This window comes from Myotis daubentonii, chromosome 2, assembly GCF_963259705.1.
Source record: "Myotis daubentonii chromosome 2, mMyoDau2.1, whole genome shotgun sequence".
In the NCBI taxonomy this organism is placed as follows: domain Eukaryota; kingdom Metazoa; phylum Chordata; class Mammalia; order Chiroptera; family Vespertilionidae; genus Myotis; species Myotis daubentonii.
The window spans coordinates 198,792,545-198,805,531 of record NC_081841.1 but is presented as its reverse complement, the minus strand read 5'-3'; the positions used below and the strand labels follow the sequence as shown (position 1 = coordinate 198,805,531).

Genomic DNA, 12,987 nt, shown 5'->3' with positions numbered 1-12,987 from the left:
GCACCCCATTTGGGAAATGTAGTTAATTCCTCTGTTACCATCATAGAAAGACCTAGAACTTAGAGAGGGCCTTGAAGAGAATCGTTACCCTTCCTACCACACACCACACACCACACACCACACACCACACACCACACACCACACACCACACACCACACACCACACACACACCACACACACACCATACACACACACCACACACACTGCACTGTGGGCCCAGATGGGAACATCAGGAGGTTGACCTGAGCCCACAGTTTAAGAACATTTTCACTGCGATCATTTGACCAGTTGTTATTATTGTTGTTTTTGTTGTTGTTGTTAGAAGGGGGAAAACAGTCAAGAGGGACGTGGGCATGTATATTTCTTGGAATTCAGAGGTTCATGGGGGAAGGGGTGGAAATCCATCAAAAATGTCCTTAGTACAAGAGTTGGCAAAACAAATAGCTCTCTCTCTCAAAAAAAAAAAAAAAAAAAAAAAAAAAAAAAAAAAAAAAAGCTGAACTGTGTAACAGGAGAAATTCTCTCACAAGAGAGCGTGTTCCTGAGCCAAGCTTCGGCAGAGGAAAATTTTTCCAGCATGTCAGGAACGAAACTGACATTCCACTAAGGAATAAAAGGGGCTGGAGGGAAGAGTAAGGGGGGAAAGGCAGCAGGATTCCGACGGAGCTTTCCATTTTAAATTCCAGACGGGCCCTGGGCGAGGGCTCGCCCCCCTCGGCAGGCACACCACGGCCGGTTTCTCTCTTGGGACCCCAGTGGACATTTCCTGTTCAGCCTCTGGAAATTCAAGCCAAAAATGACAAAACATCCTTTTCCCCGAAACCAAGTGCTTGGTTCAGAGACCATCCCCTCCGCACGTCCGTGATCTCAGCCCTGCCCTCCCCTTCCTTCCGCGGAACCCCTCCCTGACCAGCGGCTCGGCCTTCCAAGGAGAGATGATGGATCTGTAGCAGGTGGTGCGAAACCAGAGAGAAACGACCCTGGGACCAAGGCCGAAGAGGTAGGAACCAGGGGCTGGACATTCTTGCGATCCTTTGACGTTTATTGCGCAAAACGAGGCGCTTGTCCTTTAAGCCTCGGGCGAGGGCATTTTCGCGGATGGGTGTGTGTCGTGGGTGGGTGGACTCAGACAGAGAATAAGGTCAGGCGTTTCTTTTCCCACTCTCTTTCCAAATTTAACTTTAATGCCTGGGTCCCTGGGAGCACACGTTTTGTTTGGGTTCTGATGTGAAAAGTGTTATGGCAGAATTCTGGGAATTCCCTTCCTCCTTCCTTCCTTCCTTCCTTCCTTCCTTTCTTTATTTTCTCTTCTTTTCTTTTTTTACTTTACTTTTTTTTTTGAGTCCCTGGAATGCCAAGGAGCATTTACAAATACCTCCAGCTCTGAATAGATTCAGAGAGAAATGACCGGAATGGAAAGGCTGGGAAAAGGCACTTTCGCCCTGATGAACTGGGGCCCAGCTGTTTCCCAGGACCTGGACCGTGCTCTTCTCACTCCCCACTGCTCTCTCCTTCCCTCTCCCACCCACCATCGTGGATGGGGACACCCCTTGACTTGTCCCTCGGGACATGGACATGGAGATGTGGCACGTTGAGCATCGTGCTGCACGTTTCTGGGCAGAGCCCAGGGGCAGTGTCTGCGGCAGAGCTAACTGATCTACCCGGACAGCCGTATGTGGCCCTCGGCTTCCTTGGGGACATGCTCCCAGCTGTCGTCGCTGAAAGGCTAGCTGTGGCAACACATGTGCTGCCATTGGACTGACTGGAAGGGCTCAGCATGGCTTCTGGTGAGGAGTACTCGAAAATTGATGGAGCGGCCATAAATGAGACATTTCAAATGCCCTTTCTGGGCACTCCCACGGCACTGGCTTCTCTGAACCACACATTTTTCTCCTTCGCCACATGCTGCTGTGCACTGTCCTCTAACAGCCTAGCTAATGGCAGAATGAAATGAACAAATCCAGTTATAACCGATTAGTTGGTGATCCCAAGACAGCCACTAACTCTTGCTGAGCACTTGCTGTGTGCCCGGCATCATTCCAAGGGTGGTCGGTATCATCATCATCATCCCCACTTTACAGATGAGGAAACCGAGGCAAGAGACACAACTGGCAAGTGGCAGAGGAGGGATCTGAACTGAGGTAGCTCCAGTCTGGAGTCCATGCCACCATGCTCTGAGACCAGGAACACTGGGCTTTAAATCTTGGTTCCAGCATTGTCTAGCTAGGTGACTTTGGACAAGTTCAATGTCGTCAGCCTCAGTTTCCTCATCTGTGAAATGGGATAGTCATAACCCCACCTCACAAGGTGTTGTGAAAGGTAAGTTAACTGTAAAAGATTATTTTTCTGAAGCAGGTGAACAATGCAAACACATTTCCTCCCCCCTACCTCCCCCCCGACCCGAGAGTGTGCTATGTGAATGTGGAGGAATCCCTGGCAACTGAAAGGCTCAAGTTCTGCAGAATGTAGCAATGGGGCCCTGTTAGGTTTGTACCTTCCATCAGGGACATTGGGGTTCAGTTGCCAGCCAGTGCAAGACTGTAGCTGACAGCTTACTAGAGTCTAAGCTCCCTAAGGACAGGCTTCGTGTTTTATGTACATTTGTTTCTCTTAGAAAATGTTTCTTAAGCCTCCGTCTAAGGACATTGCTCTTCAGAAGGGACACAGGCTCCCCTTTGGGGAGGAGTTCAACCGGGAGCCTGTAGGTGCTCCAGGAGCCGCCTCTTCCCACTTCCAGCAAAGCAGCTACCTCTCTAACTGACTTACATGGCGGGGTGCCATTTGAAAGAAAGTTTTGAAAATTTTTCAACTGCTGGCCTGGAACAAGGAATGTTTTGTCTCAGCTGAAATGACTGATTGTGGGACTGAGTGGATTTTCAGAGGGATTCTAGCTTGTCCTGTCTAGACTTTCACTGGGGCCTCCCCATCTGCCTCCTACTTAATGATCATCTCCTGCCCTGGGGAGGTATGTGCCTGCAGGCTCGGGAGGTGAGAGCGAGCTTCCCTCTCGGGCAGCCCGTCCTCACGTGCAGGGGCAGACACGGGGCAGGGCCCCAGATGGCTGAGATTACAACCTGGCCTCTCTCTGAGTTTTTTCTGAATGTGCCCTCCTCACTTCTGCTCATAGTTATGAGCTGCCTGATCAATTATCGTAATAGCTAGTGTAGATCTTCCTTAATGATAACAGCTTCCTTATTGAGCCATTGTGCTGGGCACATTACACAGATTAACTCATGCCCTCCCCACAAAAGCCCTAAAAGGCAGCCTTCAGCATGATGTCCCCTCTGCTGATGAGGAAGCTAAAGGCAGAGACACTAAGCGACTTGCTCCAGGTCACACAGCCAGTTAGTGGTGGTGAAGGTGGGATTGAAGCGATAGCCCCTGAGTCTGAGCAAACTGCCTTGAATATTTTTGTAGCCCTCTTTGACAGAGGTAAGAGGAATACTGTGAATATAGTTCTTTCATATTTTTGGCAACGGATGCCCCTGAGAATAGGCTGAGAAGAACAGTGACAGAGCAAGGGCAAGAAGTTCCCTGGGAGGGAGGGTACCTCTGTGAAAGAGTGGACTCAGGATTCTTGTCCATCTCTGATAAACTTGACCTCTCCTCTGAGAGGTTGTGGGGTTTAGTGAGAAAGAGCCATCTCTGAAGCCAGACTCCCAGGTTCAAATCCCAGCTCCTCCACATATTAGCTAGGTCATCTTAGGGAAATTATCAAAATAATGATATCCTAATGTAGAGGGATGAAAATAACAGTGCCTATTTCACAAAGATAATATGATACCTTAGTCCACATAAAGCATTTAGAACTGTGTCTGGCACAAAGTAAGCACTCAGTAAATATGTTATTATGTGTAAAAGAGGTTGTGAGATTAATTTAGGTAAGGTAGCTGGGTGCAGTCTGGACATAAGAAGTAACTGATGTTTGAGACTATAAAATGGGCCCTAATCATTCGAACTGAGGATGAAAAGATTGTGCTTGGACCCCAGCCAGGAAGGACCCAGGTCCCTGGGAGATAACTTAGGACCCACGTGAAAGAGCTTAGATGTTCTGCCAGGGATTAAAGAGGCAGAATTGAAACGACACATCTTTAGGGTTGGCCTCGCCAAATTGGATCTTTGATTAAATGAAATGTAATTTATTTATCCTTGCCATTATGGAAATTAGTATCAACCATTAGACCTATTGTTATTTCAAAAAAATTGCTTTGTTTTTCTCAATGACTAAATGACATTGGCTGAATCACTTGTATTTTTGGAAGGATGACTTTAGGATTTCAAGCTGAGATATAAAGGTTAAGAGCTAAATATAGCTGATTTTAAAAAAGAAAAACAGTAAGGAAAGCGTGACTTACAGAAGAATGCTGTGGCTTTATCAAAGAACAAATACGTGAGCATAGCTTAAGTCCAGATTAAATTTGCAGTGATTTTGAAAGTAGGGTGCATGCGTTGGCCAACCTTTCCCAGGAAGTAAAAGTAGGCAAGAAGTAAATTAACAACTGCCATTTAGTGAGCACTTACTATGAGCCATGCCTTGTGCTAAGTGCTTCATGTGCGTTACCTCATTTGTTTAATCCTCATGACCACCTATCAGGTGAGAGCTATTATTACCCCCCAGTTTACAAATGATGATAGAAGGGTGAACAGAAGGAAAGAACATGCATGGACACACACAGCTGGTAAGTGCTAGCATTGGGATTTTAACTCAGGACAGTCTGGTTTGGGTATGGGTGCCTAAATCTCACATGATGGCTCTAGTCCATTGAACCCTCCCTAATAGAAGTCATTTCTGTTTTTTTGAAGGGCGCTGTATTTGGAAGTGGATGGAGAGGGCCATAACTCTTACAGCACAAGGTCTAAGTCAGTGGTTCTCAACCTTGGCTGCACATTAGAATCACCTGGGAAACTTTTAAAAATCCTGATTTCTGGGCCTCATCCTCCGGAATTCTGTTTCTTTGTTATGGGGTGGGGCCACAACATTAGTGACAAAGAAACAGAATCTCCGGAGGATGAGGCCCAGAAATCAGGATTTTAAAAAGATTCCCAGGTGATTCTAATGTGCAGCCGAGGTTGAGAACCACTGGTCTAAGTGTGACACTCTTAGCCGTTTTGAAGAGCAGGGGTCAGCAGGTGGAAAGGGCACGTGACAGGGGAGGCCACTGTACCTGTGTAAGCAGACCTTCAGCATAGCCAGGTGTGGGCGAACCTGTGAAGCAGGTTGTCTTTTTTTTTTTTTAAATGTATTTTATTGATTTTTTACAGAGAGGAAGGGAGAGAGATAGAGAGTTAGAAACGTCGATGAGAGAGAAACATCGATCAGCTGCCTCCTGCACATCTCCCACTGGGGATGTGCCCGCAACCCAGGCACATGCCCTTGACCGGAATCGAACCTGGGACCTTTCAGTCCGCAGGCCGACGCTCTATCCACTGAGCCAAACCGGTTCCGGCAGGTTGTCTTCTTAACCCTTCCTGGTGCACTCCCCGAGGCCCCCATCTCCAGGATTCCGCTCTCCTTTTCTTTTTTATTTATTTTCTCCTTTTTATTGAATTTATTGGCGTGAAACTGGTTAACAAAGTTACACAGGTTTCCGGTGCACAATTCTTTAACATATCATCTCTACACTGTACTGTGTGTTCACCACCCCAAATCAAGTCTCCTTCCATCACCATTTATTTCCCTACACCCTCCTTTACCTCTCTCACCTCCTTCCACGGACAGTCACTACCCTGTTGTCTGTGTCCATGAGTTTTTCTCTGTTTTGTTCAATCCCTCCAACCGCCCACCGAGTACTCCCCCACACAGCTCTCAGCCTGCTCTCTATCTATGCCTCTGCCTCTATTTTGCTTGTTAGTTCATTTTGTTCATTAGATTCCACATGTGAGTGCAATCATATGGCACTTGTCTTTCTCTGACTGGCTTGTTTCACTTAGCATAAAACTCTCCAGGTTCATCCATGCTATTGCAAAGAGTGAGGTTCCCTTCCTTTTTTACAGCTGTGTAGTATTCCAATATACCACAGCTCTTTTATCCACTCATCTACTGATGGACACTTGGACTGCTGCCAAATCTTGGCTGTTGCAAATAACACTGCAATGAACATAGGGGTGCCTATATTCTTTTGAATTAGTGTTTCCAGTTTCTTCAGATAAATTCCCAGAAGTGGAATTGCTGGGCCATAAGGCAGTTCCATTTTTAATTTTTTGAGGTAACTCCATACTGCTTTCCGCAGTGGCGGCCTCTCTCCTTTTCTTAATGGATCTGGTCACTCCCTAACAACACAGAGGGTCCCAGCAGTGGCCTCTCACTGAGCCCTGCTGTGCCCGTAATCCCCCAGGAGCCCATATCTAAAATTAATCCTAATTGTTGTTCACCAAAGCCTCCGCTTGACTTTTAGCAAACCATTAATTAATAAATGAAACAATATGCAGGTACAGCTCTAGTGGGAGACTTTGATTTCTCCGTGACCGCGAAGAAGAGAAGCATATTGGAGTAAGGAGACTCCCTAGGTCAGTGAAGGCGAACCTTTTGAGCTCAGCGTGCCAGCATTTGGAAAAACCCTGACTTAACTCTGGTGCCATGTCACATCTAGAAATTTTTTGATATTTTCAACCATGGTAAAACAAAGATTTATATTTTTGATATTTATTTTATATATTTAAATGCCCTTTAACAAAGAAAAATCAACCAAAACAATGAGTTCGCGTGTCACCTCTGACACGCGTGTCATAGGTTCGCCATCACTGCCCTAGGTAGCCCTCATCACACACCACAGTTGTTAAACTCTCCAAAGCTAGAAAGATAAACTCCTTGCTGAGGGCCTGCAGTCCAGATTGGAAGTTTTTCCTGTTACTTGATAGAGAAGTTGCTTTTTTTAAATTTTAAAACATTTAGAGCACCAACTCAGCTGGGACAGCTCAGGAGCCATTGAAGTATGTGATGTCCTTCCTCATGCTCAGAGCACTGTCTTTGTCCTCTTCTGTTTCCACTGGCCCTTTACCATCCACTCCTCAGCCTCTCACACCTACACTCCCCTTCCTTCCTCAGCTGTATGCAGTAAGGCCTTTAGGACCCTAATTCCCTCAACAACCTTAAAGCACTCATGTCCCAAGTGTGGGTGTGTTTACAACAGGATTCAATTTTTCTTTCTGGAAGCAAGATGACAATAGAATTTAGGAATCAGCCGTTTGGGGATGTTTTGTTTGTTTGTTCTTTTTACCTAAAGTTTATTTTTCTATTAAAGTTTACAGTCAATATTATTTTTTATTAGTTTCAGGTGTACTGCATAGTGGTTAGACAATCATATTCTTTACAAAGTGCTCCCCTTGATATTTCCAGTGCCCAACTGCACCATACATAGTTATTATACTACTAGAGGCCCAGTGCACGGATTCGTGCACCAGTGGGGTCCCTCCGTGGGCTGAAACCAGCATCCAAATCCCCCAGGGATGTAGTAGTGGGCCAAGTGGCAGGCAGCCGGGGAGGAGCTGCTCTGCTCATCCCCGCCTGTTCATCCCCGCCAGCTGAGTGTTTGACCCCATCTTCAACCGCCGACCCTAGCATCTCGTGGTCTGCCACACCCAGCTATGGAGAAGGGGGTCCCTACAGCAGAGACTGGGGCTAGGAGAAGTGGGGTGAGTGCCCGAGGGGAACCTGGGGCAGACTGGGGAATCGCGGTAGCTGTGCAGCGAGGCCGCCCACTTCGAATGCTATCCTACAAGGCCTGGGGTGGCTCTGGTCTAATAGGAGGAGGTGGGTGCTAGGGACAGAGTTCCTGGTCTCTTCTTTCCCTCCCTCCATCCCTCTGTCCCTGCTGCCCAGGGAGGACACGGTTGGAGGGGTTTATGGGGGTGAGGGGGACACCATGCCTGGGGAGCAGCAGAATTTGGGCCAATGGCCCGGCCTCCCAGTGGGAACTGCAGTTCGGCCCCACCTGCTTGTGATCTTTTATAGACTCAATCGCCTGTTTCTCTTTTCGGCCGTCCAAGTTGACTGCCCCCTGGTGGTCAGTGAGTGTCATAGCAAAATTCATGCACCGGTGTGGTCCCTAGGCCTAGCTGGCAATCAAAGTGTGAGCGTCTAGCATGGAAGGGAGGTCCCAACTGACCTCTGTGCCCTGGGCAGCACCTGAGCCCCCAGGCCCCCATGCACGCCCCCCCACTTGAGTCATCGGGGCCCCGCCTGACTCCCTTGGCGCCTGGGAGCCAGGTGGTGGCCTTGCCACCGAGCATGCGCCCCCCTCCCCCCACCACCGCTGGTCACTGTCTGTGGGGTGATTGGTGGGGCAATTGGGCCCTGCTCACATCCACCTTGGCCTGGCGCCACCCGCTCACCTGCTCCACCATCCCGCCATGGTCTCGCTTTTGGGGCCCATCAGGCTGGCAGTGCCTCCACTGCTGCCAGCGCCACATTGCCGATGTCCACCATGTTCTGCGCTGACCCCTGGTGGTCAGTGCACATCATAGCAAGCAGTCGAACTCCTGGGTCGAACTTCCAGTTGAGGGGACAATTTGCCTATTAGGCTTTTATTATATAGGACTAGAGGCCCGGTGCACAAAAATTTGTGCACTCGGGGGGGATGGGGGGGTTCCTCAGCCCGGCCTGTGCCCTCTCGCAGTCTGGGACCCCTCAGGGGATGACCACCTGCTGGCTTAGGCCCGCTCCCCAGGGGATTAGGCCTAAGATGGCAATCGGACATCCCTCTGGCAGCCTGGCAGCACTCGGGGGATGTCCACTTGCCAGCAGGGAGCAGGCCTAAACTGCAGTCGGACATCCTTAGCGCTGCTGAGGAGGCAGGAGAGGCTCCCACCACCACCGCTGTACTGGCAGCCATCAGCCTGGCTTGTGGCTGAGCAGAGCTCCTCCCATGTGAGAGCACCCTGACCACCAGAGGGCAGCTTCTGCATTGAGCGTCTGCCCCCTGGTGGTCAGTGTGTGTCATAGTGACCAGTCATTCCCAGTCCTTCTGCTGTTAGGGTCAGTTTGCATATTACCCGTTTATTATATAGAATAGAGGCCTGGTGCACGGGTGGGGGCCGGCTGGTTTGCCCTGAAGGGTGTCCCAGATCAGGGTGAGGGTCCTGCTTGGGTGCCTGGCCAGCCTGGATGAGGGGAGGATGGCTGTTTGCAGCTGGTCACATCCCCTTCAGGGTGGGGGTCCCGCTTGGGTGCCTGGCCAGCCTGGATGAGGGGATGATGTCTGTTTGCAGCTGGTTACACCCCCTTCAGGGTGGGGGTCCCCACTGGGGTGCCTGGCCAGTCTGGGTGAGGGTCTGAGGGCTGTTTTCAGGCTGGTGGGCGACTGAAGCTCCCAGCCTCTCCTTTTTTCTTTTTTTTTTTTTATTCTGGGATTAATTTACCTTCTATAGCTGTCGCTGGAGCTGAGAGCAGGCTCCAGCTCTGAGGGCATTGCTGGCTGAAAGCAGGTACCTGGGTTTGTTTAGATTCTATAATTGAAACTCTGTTGCCATCACTGGCCGCTCTAAGCTCTGAGGCTGCGCTGGCTGAAAGCAGGTTTCTGGGGTTTGTTTAGGTTCTATAATTGCAACATTGTTTCATCCGGAGCTCAGAGCTGAGCTGCGGCAGGTGGGGAACGTTGACTTCCTCCATCACTGGAGTAAGCAAGCCTCATGTTCATGTTCGCTTCAGCTGCCTGGCTGCTGGCCGCCATCTTGGTTGGCAGTTAATTTGCATATCTCCCTGATTAGCCAATGGGAAGGGTAGCGAAGTTATGGCTAATTACCATGTTTCTCTTTTATTAGATAGGATTATTGACTATATTTCCTATGCTGTACTTCACACCCCCATGACTATTCTGTAACTACCAATCTGTACTTCTCAATCCCTTCACTTTCTTCACCAGCCTCCCAAACACCCACCCCTCTGGCAACCATCAGTCTGTTCTCTGTATCTGTGAGTCAACTTCTATTTTGTTTGTTTATTTTTTCTTTATATTCCACATATATGTGAGAACATATGGTACTTATCTTTTTTCTAACTGATTTATTTCACTTAGCATAATGCCCTCTCTAGTTCATACAAGTACATGCTGTCACAAATGAAAAGATTTCACTCTATTTTTATGGTTGAGTAATATTCCATTGTATATATGTACCACAACTTCTTTATTTACTTGTCTATGACAAGTACTTCATTGCTTCCACATGTTGGCTATTGTAAATACTGCTGTAATGGACATAGGGGTGCATATATTCTTTGAAATTAGTGTTTTGGATTTTTTTTGGATAAAGACCCAAAAGTTGAATCACTGGGTCATAAGGCAGTTCCATTTTTAATTTTTTGAGGTAACTCCATACTGTTTTCCACAGTGGCTGTACCAATCTGCATTCCTACCAACAGTGCACTAGGGTTCCCTTTTCTCCACATCCTTGCCAACACTTGTTGTTTGTTGATTTATTGATAGTCCCATTCTTACAGGTGTGAGGTGATATCTCATTGTGGTTTTAATTTGCATTTCTCTGGTGATTAGTGATATTGAACATCTTTTCATATGTCTATTGGCATTTGTAAGTCCTCTTTAGAGAAGTGTCTTTTCAGATCCTCAGCCCATTTTTTAATTGGATTTTTTGTTTTTATGTTGAATTTTATAAGTTATTTATAATTTTGGATATTTATCCCTTATAAGATATATCATTGGCAAATATCTTCTCCTATTCAGTAGGTTGTCTTTCATTTTGTTGATGGTTTCCTTTGCTATGCAAAAACTTTTTAGTTTGATATAGTCCCATTTGTTTATTTTTTCTTTTGTTTCCCTTGCCCAAGGAGATATATCAGAAAAATACTGCTAAGAGAAATGTCAGAGATTTTACTACTTATGTTTTCTTTTAGGAGTTTTATGGTTTCAAGTCTTACATTTAAATCTTTAATCCATTTTGAATTTATTCTTGTATTGGTGTAAGAAGGTGGTCTGGTTTCATTTTCTTGCTATATCTATCCAATGTTTTGGGGAAGGTTTTTAAGGATTTTGGAATATGGGTCCTTCTAGACACCCCAATCACACTATGAACCAGCACTCATGTGGGGCCCATCGGTAGTTATGGAGAGTCTTAGCTTAATGACTAGGGGTGGAGTTAGGGAAAGGGAGGAAATCTGTTGTGTATCCCAGGCCACCCAAGATATGTGGGGTTGGGAGTGGTGGGCTTACACCTTCTGCATTTTCATTCCTGAAGAGGTAATAGGAATATTCCCTTCCTAGCCTCACCCTCTATTTTCAAAACAGGAGGTTTGAAGAGACTGAAGCAGACAGTAGCTGAGAAGGCAGACACAAAACAGAACAAAATGTCCCAAGGCAGCCGGGGAAGGCTTGTATACATGTTCATTGTTCAATGTGAGGCTCTCTTGGACGCTTGGAACTTTCCATAGTTTGACTTTCTGGCTAATTATTACCATCTGCGTGGTTGCTGGCAGCCGACCCTTTGCTGGGCCTGCCAGTCGAGTTGCCGGGCCAACCCGAGGGCTGCAGCAGCTGCTGCCAGCTGCAGAGGCCCCCTCAAGTGTTCTTCAGGAACAACAGGCATGCCCGCTGACTGCTGGCCCGGCCGCTGGTGAGTGGCTTGCTCTTCTGCCTGCCTCCTTGCCTCTTGCAGTTGGTTGTCCAGAGCCTAGTCTGGTTTCTCAGTCTCGGGTTTCCTCTCGCAGCAGGCCTGTGACATGTCTGCATATGTGAGTGAGCAAAGCCTGCTCCTTTCTTTGGAGTGGCTCAGTAACCAACATGCACTGCACAGCCTCGCACAGATGCAGAGATACGTCATGGAAAAAAGAGGCCTGCATATACTTTAGAAAATAAACAGCTGTCAGGACTCTAGGCACGTATGCTGTAGCCTGGTGAGGCATTTAGTTTGCTTCCAGAATCATGGGCATCAGGGCGGAAAGGGATCTCAGAGACTTTCTAGTCTAAACCCTTCATTTTACAGATGAGGAGAATGAGGCTTATAGTAGTCACTTCCCCAAGATCACAGAACTAGGGTCCAGGGGACCCTTTATCTCATAAAACCAATCTGTTGTGTGGATGCTCTTGAAAAGTGATTAAAACTATATGGGTGCTGGATATTTTCATTTACCCTTATAAACCCACTCTCCAGCCTTCTCCAGTCTCCTCTGTGTCCAGGAGGTTGATCTCCCTTGCATTTGACTTTCAGTTAGGTTCTGCCAAAGGAGGCCTCGGTTGGAAATCAGAGGGAGGGAAGAGTGTGATTCAGAGCTATTTATTCCCCTTTCTCCTTTCCTGCTGAGTTGGGGGTGGGGGGCGGTGGCGGAGGGGGCGGGCGCTGGCGGGCGGGCGGGGGGGTGGGGGGGTCCTCTGACTGAAGACCACAACTCCTCTCAGACTGCCCTCTCCACGTGGCTCTGTCCCTCTGACCCTTCAGGCCTAGGGAGGAGCAGAGTCTCCCCACTCTACGTCCCTGGGAAATGGCTATCTCTTGAGGTCACTCACATTCCACTCAGGCCAGTGGTTCTCAACCTTCTGGCCCTTTAAATACAGTTCCTCACGTTGTGACCCAACCATAAAATTATTTTCGTTGCTACTTCATAACTGTAATGTTGCTACTGTTATGAATCATAATGTAAATATCTGATATGCAGGATGGTCTTAGGCGACCCCTGTGAAAGGGTCGTTTGACCGCCAAAGGAGTCGCGACCCACAGGTTGAGAACCACTGACTCAGGCCTTTGAAACAGTCCCTTTATGAAACTCTCAAATTGGAGAGTGTTATCTGCCAGGGTTCTGACGGATACATGTGGCTTTGTTTGTAAGAGAAAGAAAAATCTATAGCCTTGACTCTTCAGATTACCTTGGCTTGACAGCTTCTCAGGATTTTTTATTTTTTTATTTTTTTTATTTTTGGTGCCCGTGACCAGAATCAAACCTGGGACCCTTCAGTCCACAGGCCAATGCTCTATGCATAGTAACTGAGCCAAACCAGTCAGGGCAGAATTTTTTTTTTAATGACCTTGAACTCTTTGAGGACT

The 12,987-nt window shown here is 47.7% G+C and overlaps 1 protein-coding gene across 1 annotated transcript in view; it reads left to right on the top strand.

Annotated features, from left to right (window-relative positions):
• The first annotated feature begins 650 nt into the window (after window positions 1-650).
• Window positions 651-12,987, top strand: part of TACC1 (transforming acidic coiled-coil containing protein 1) — a 102,062-nt gene continuing 89,725 nt past the window's right edge. The window contains exon 1 of the mRNA XM_059685373.1: window positions 651-1,000. The gene's annotated coding sequence lies outside the window, so the exon portion shown is untranslated. The remainder of the gene's footprint in view (window positions 1,001-12,987) is intronic.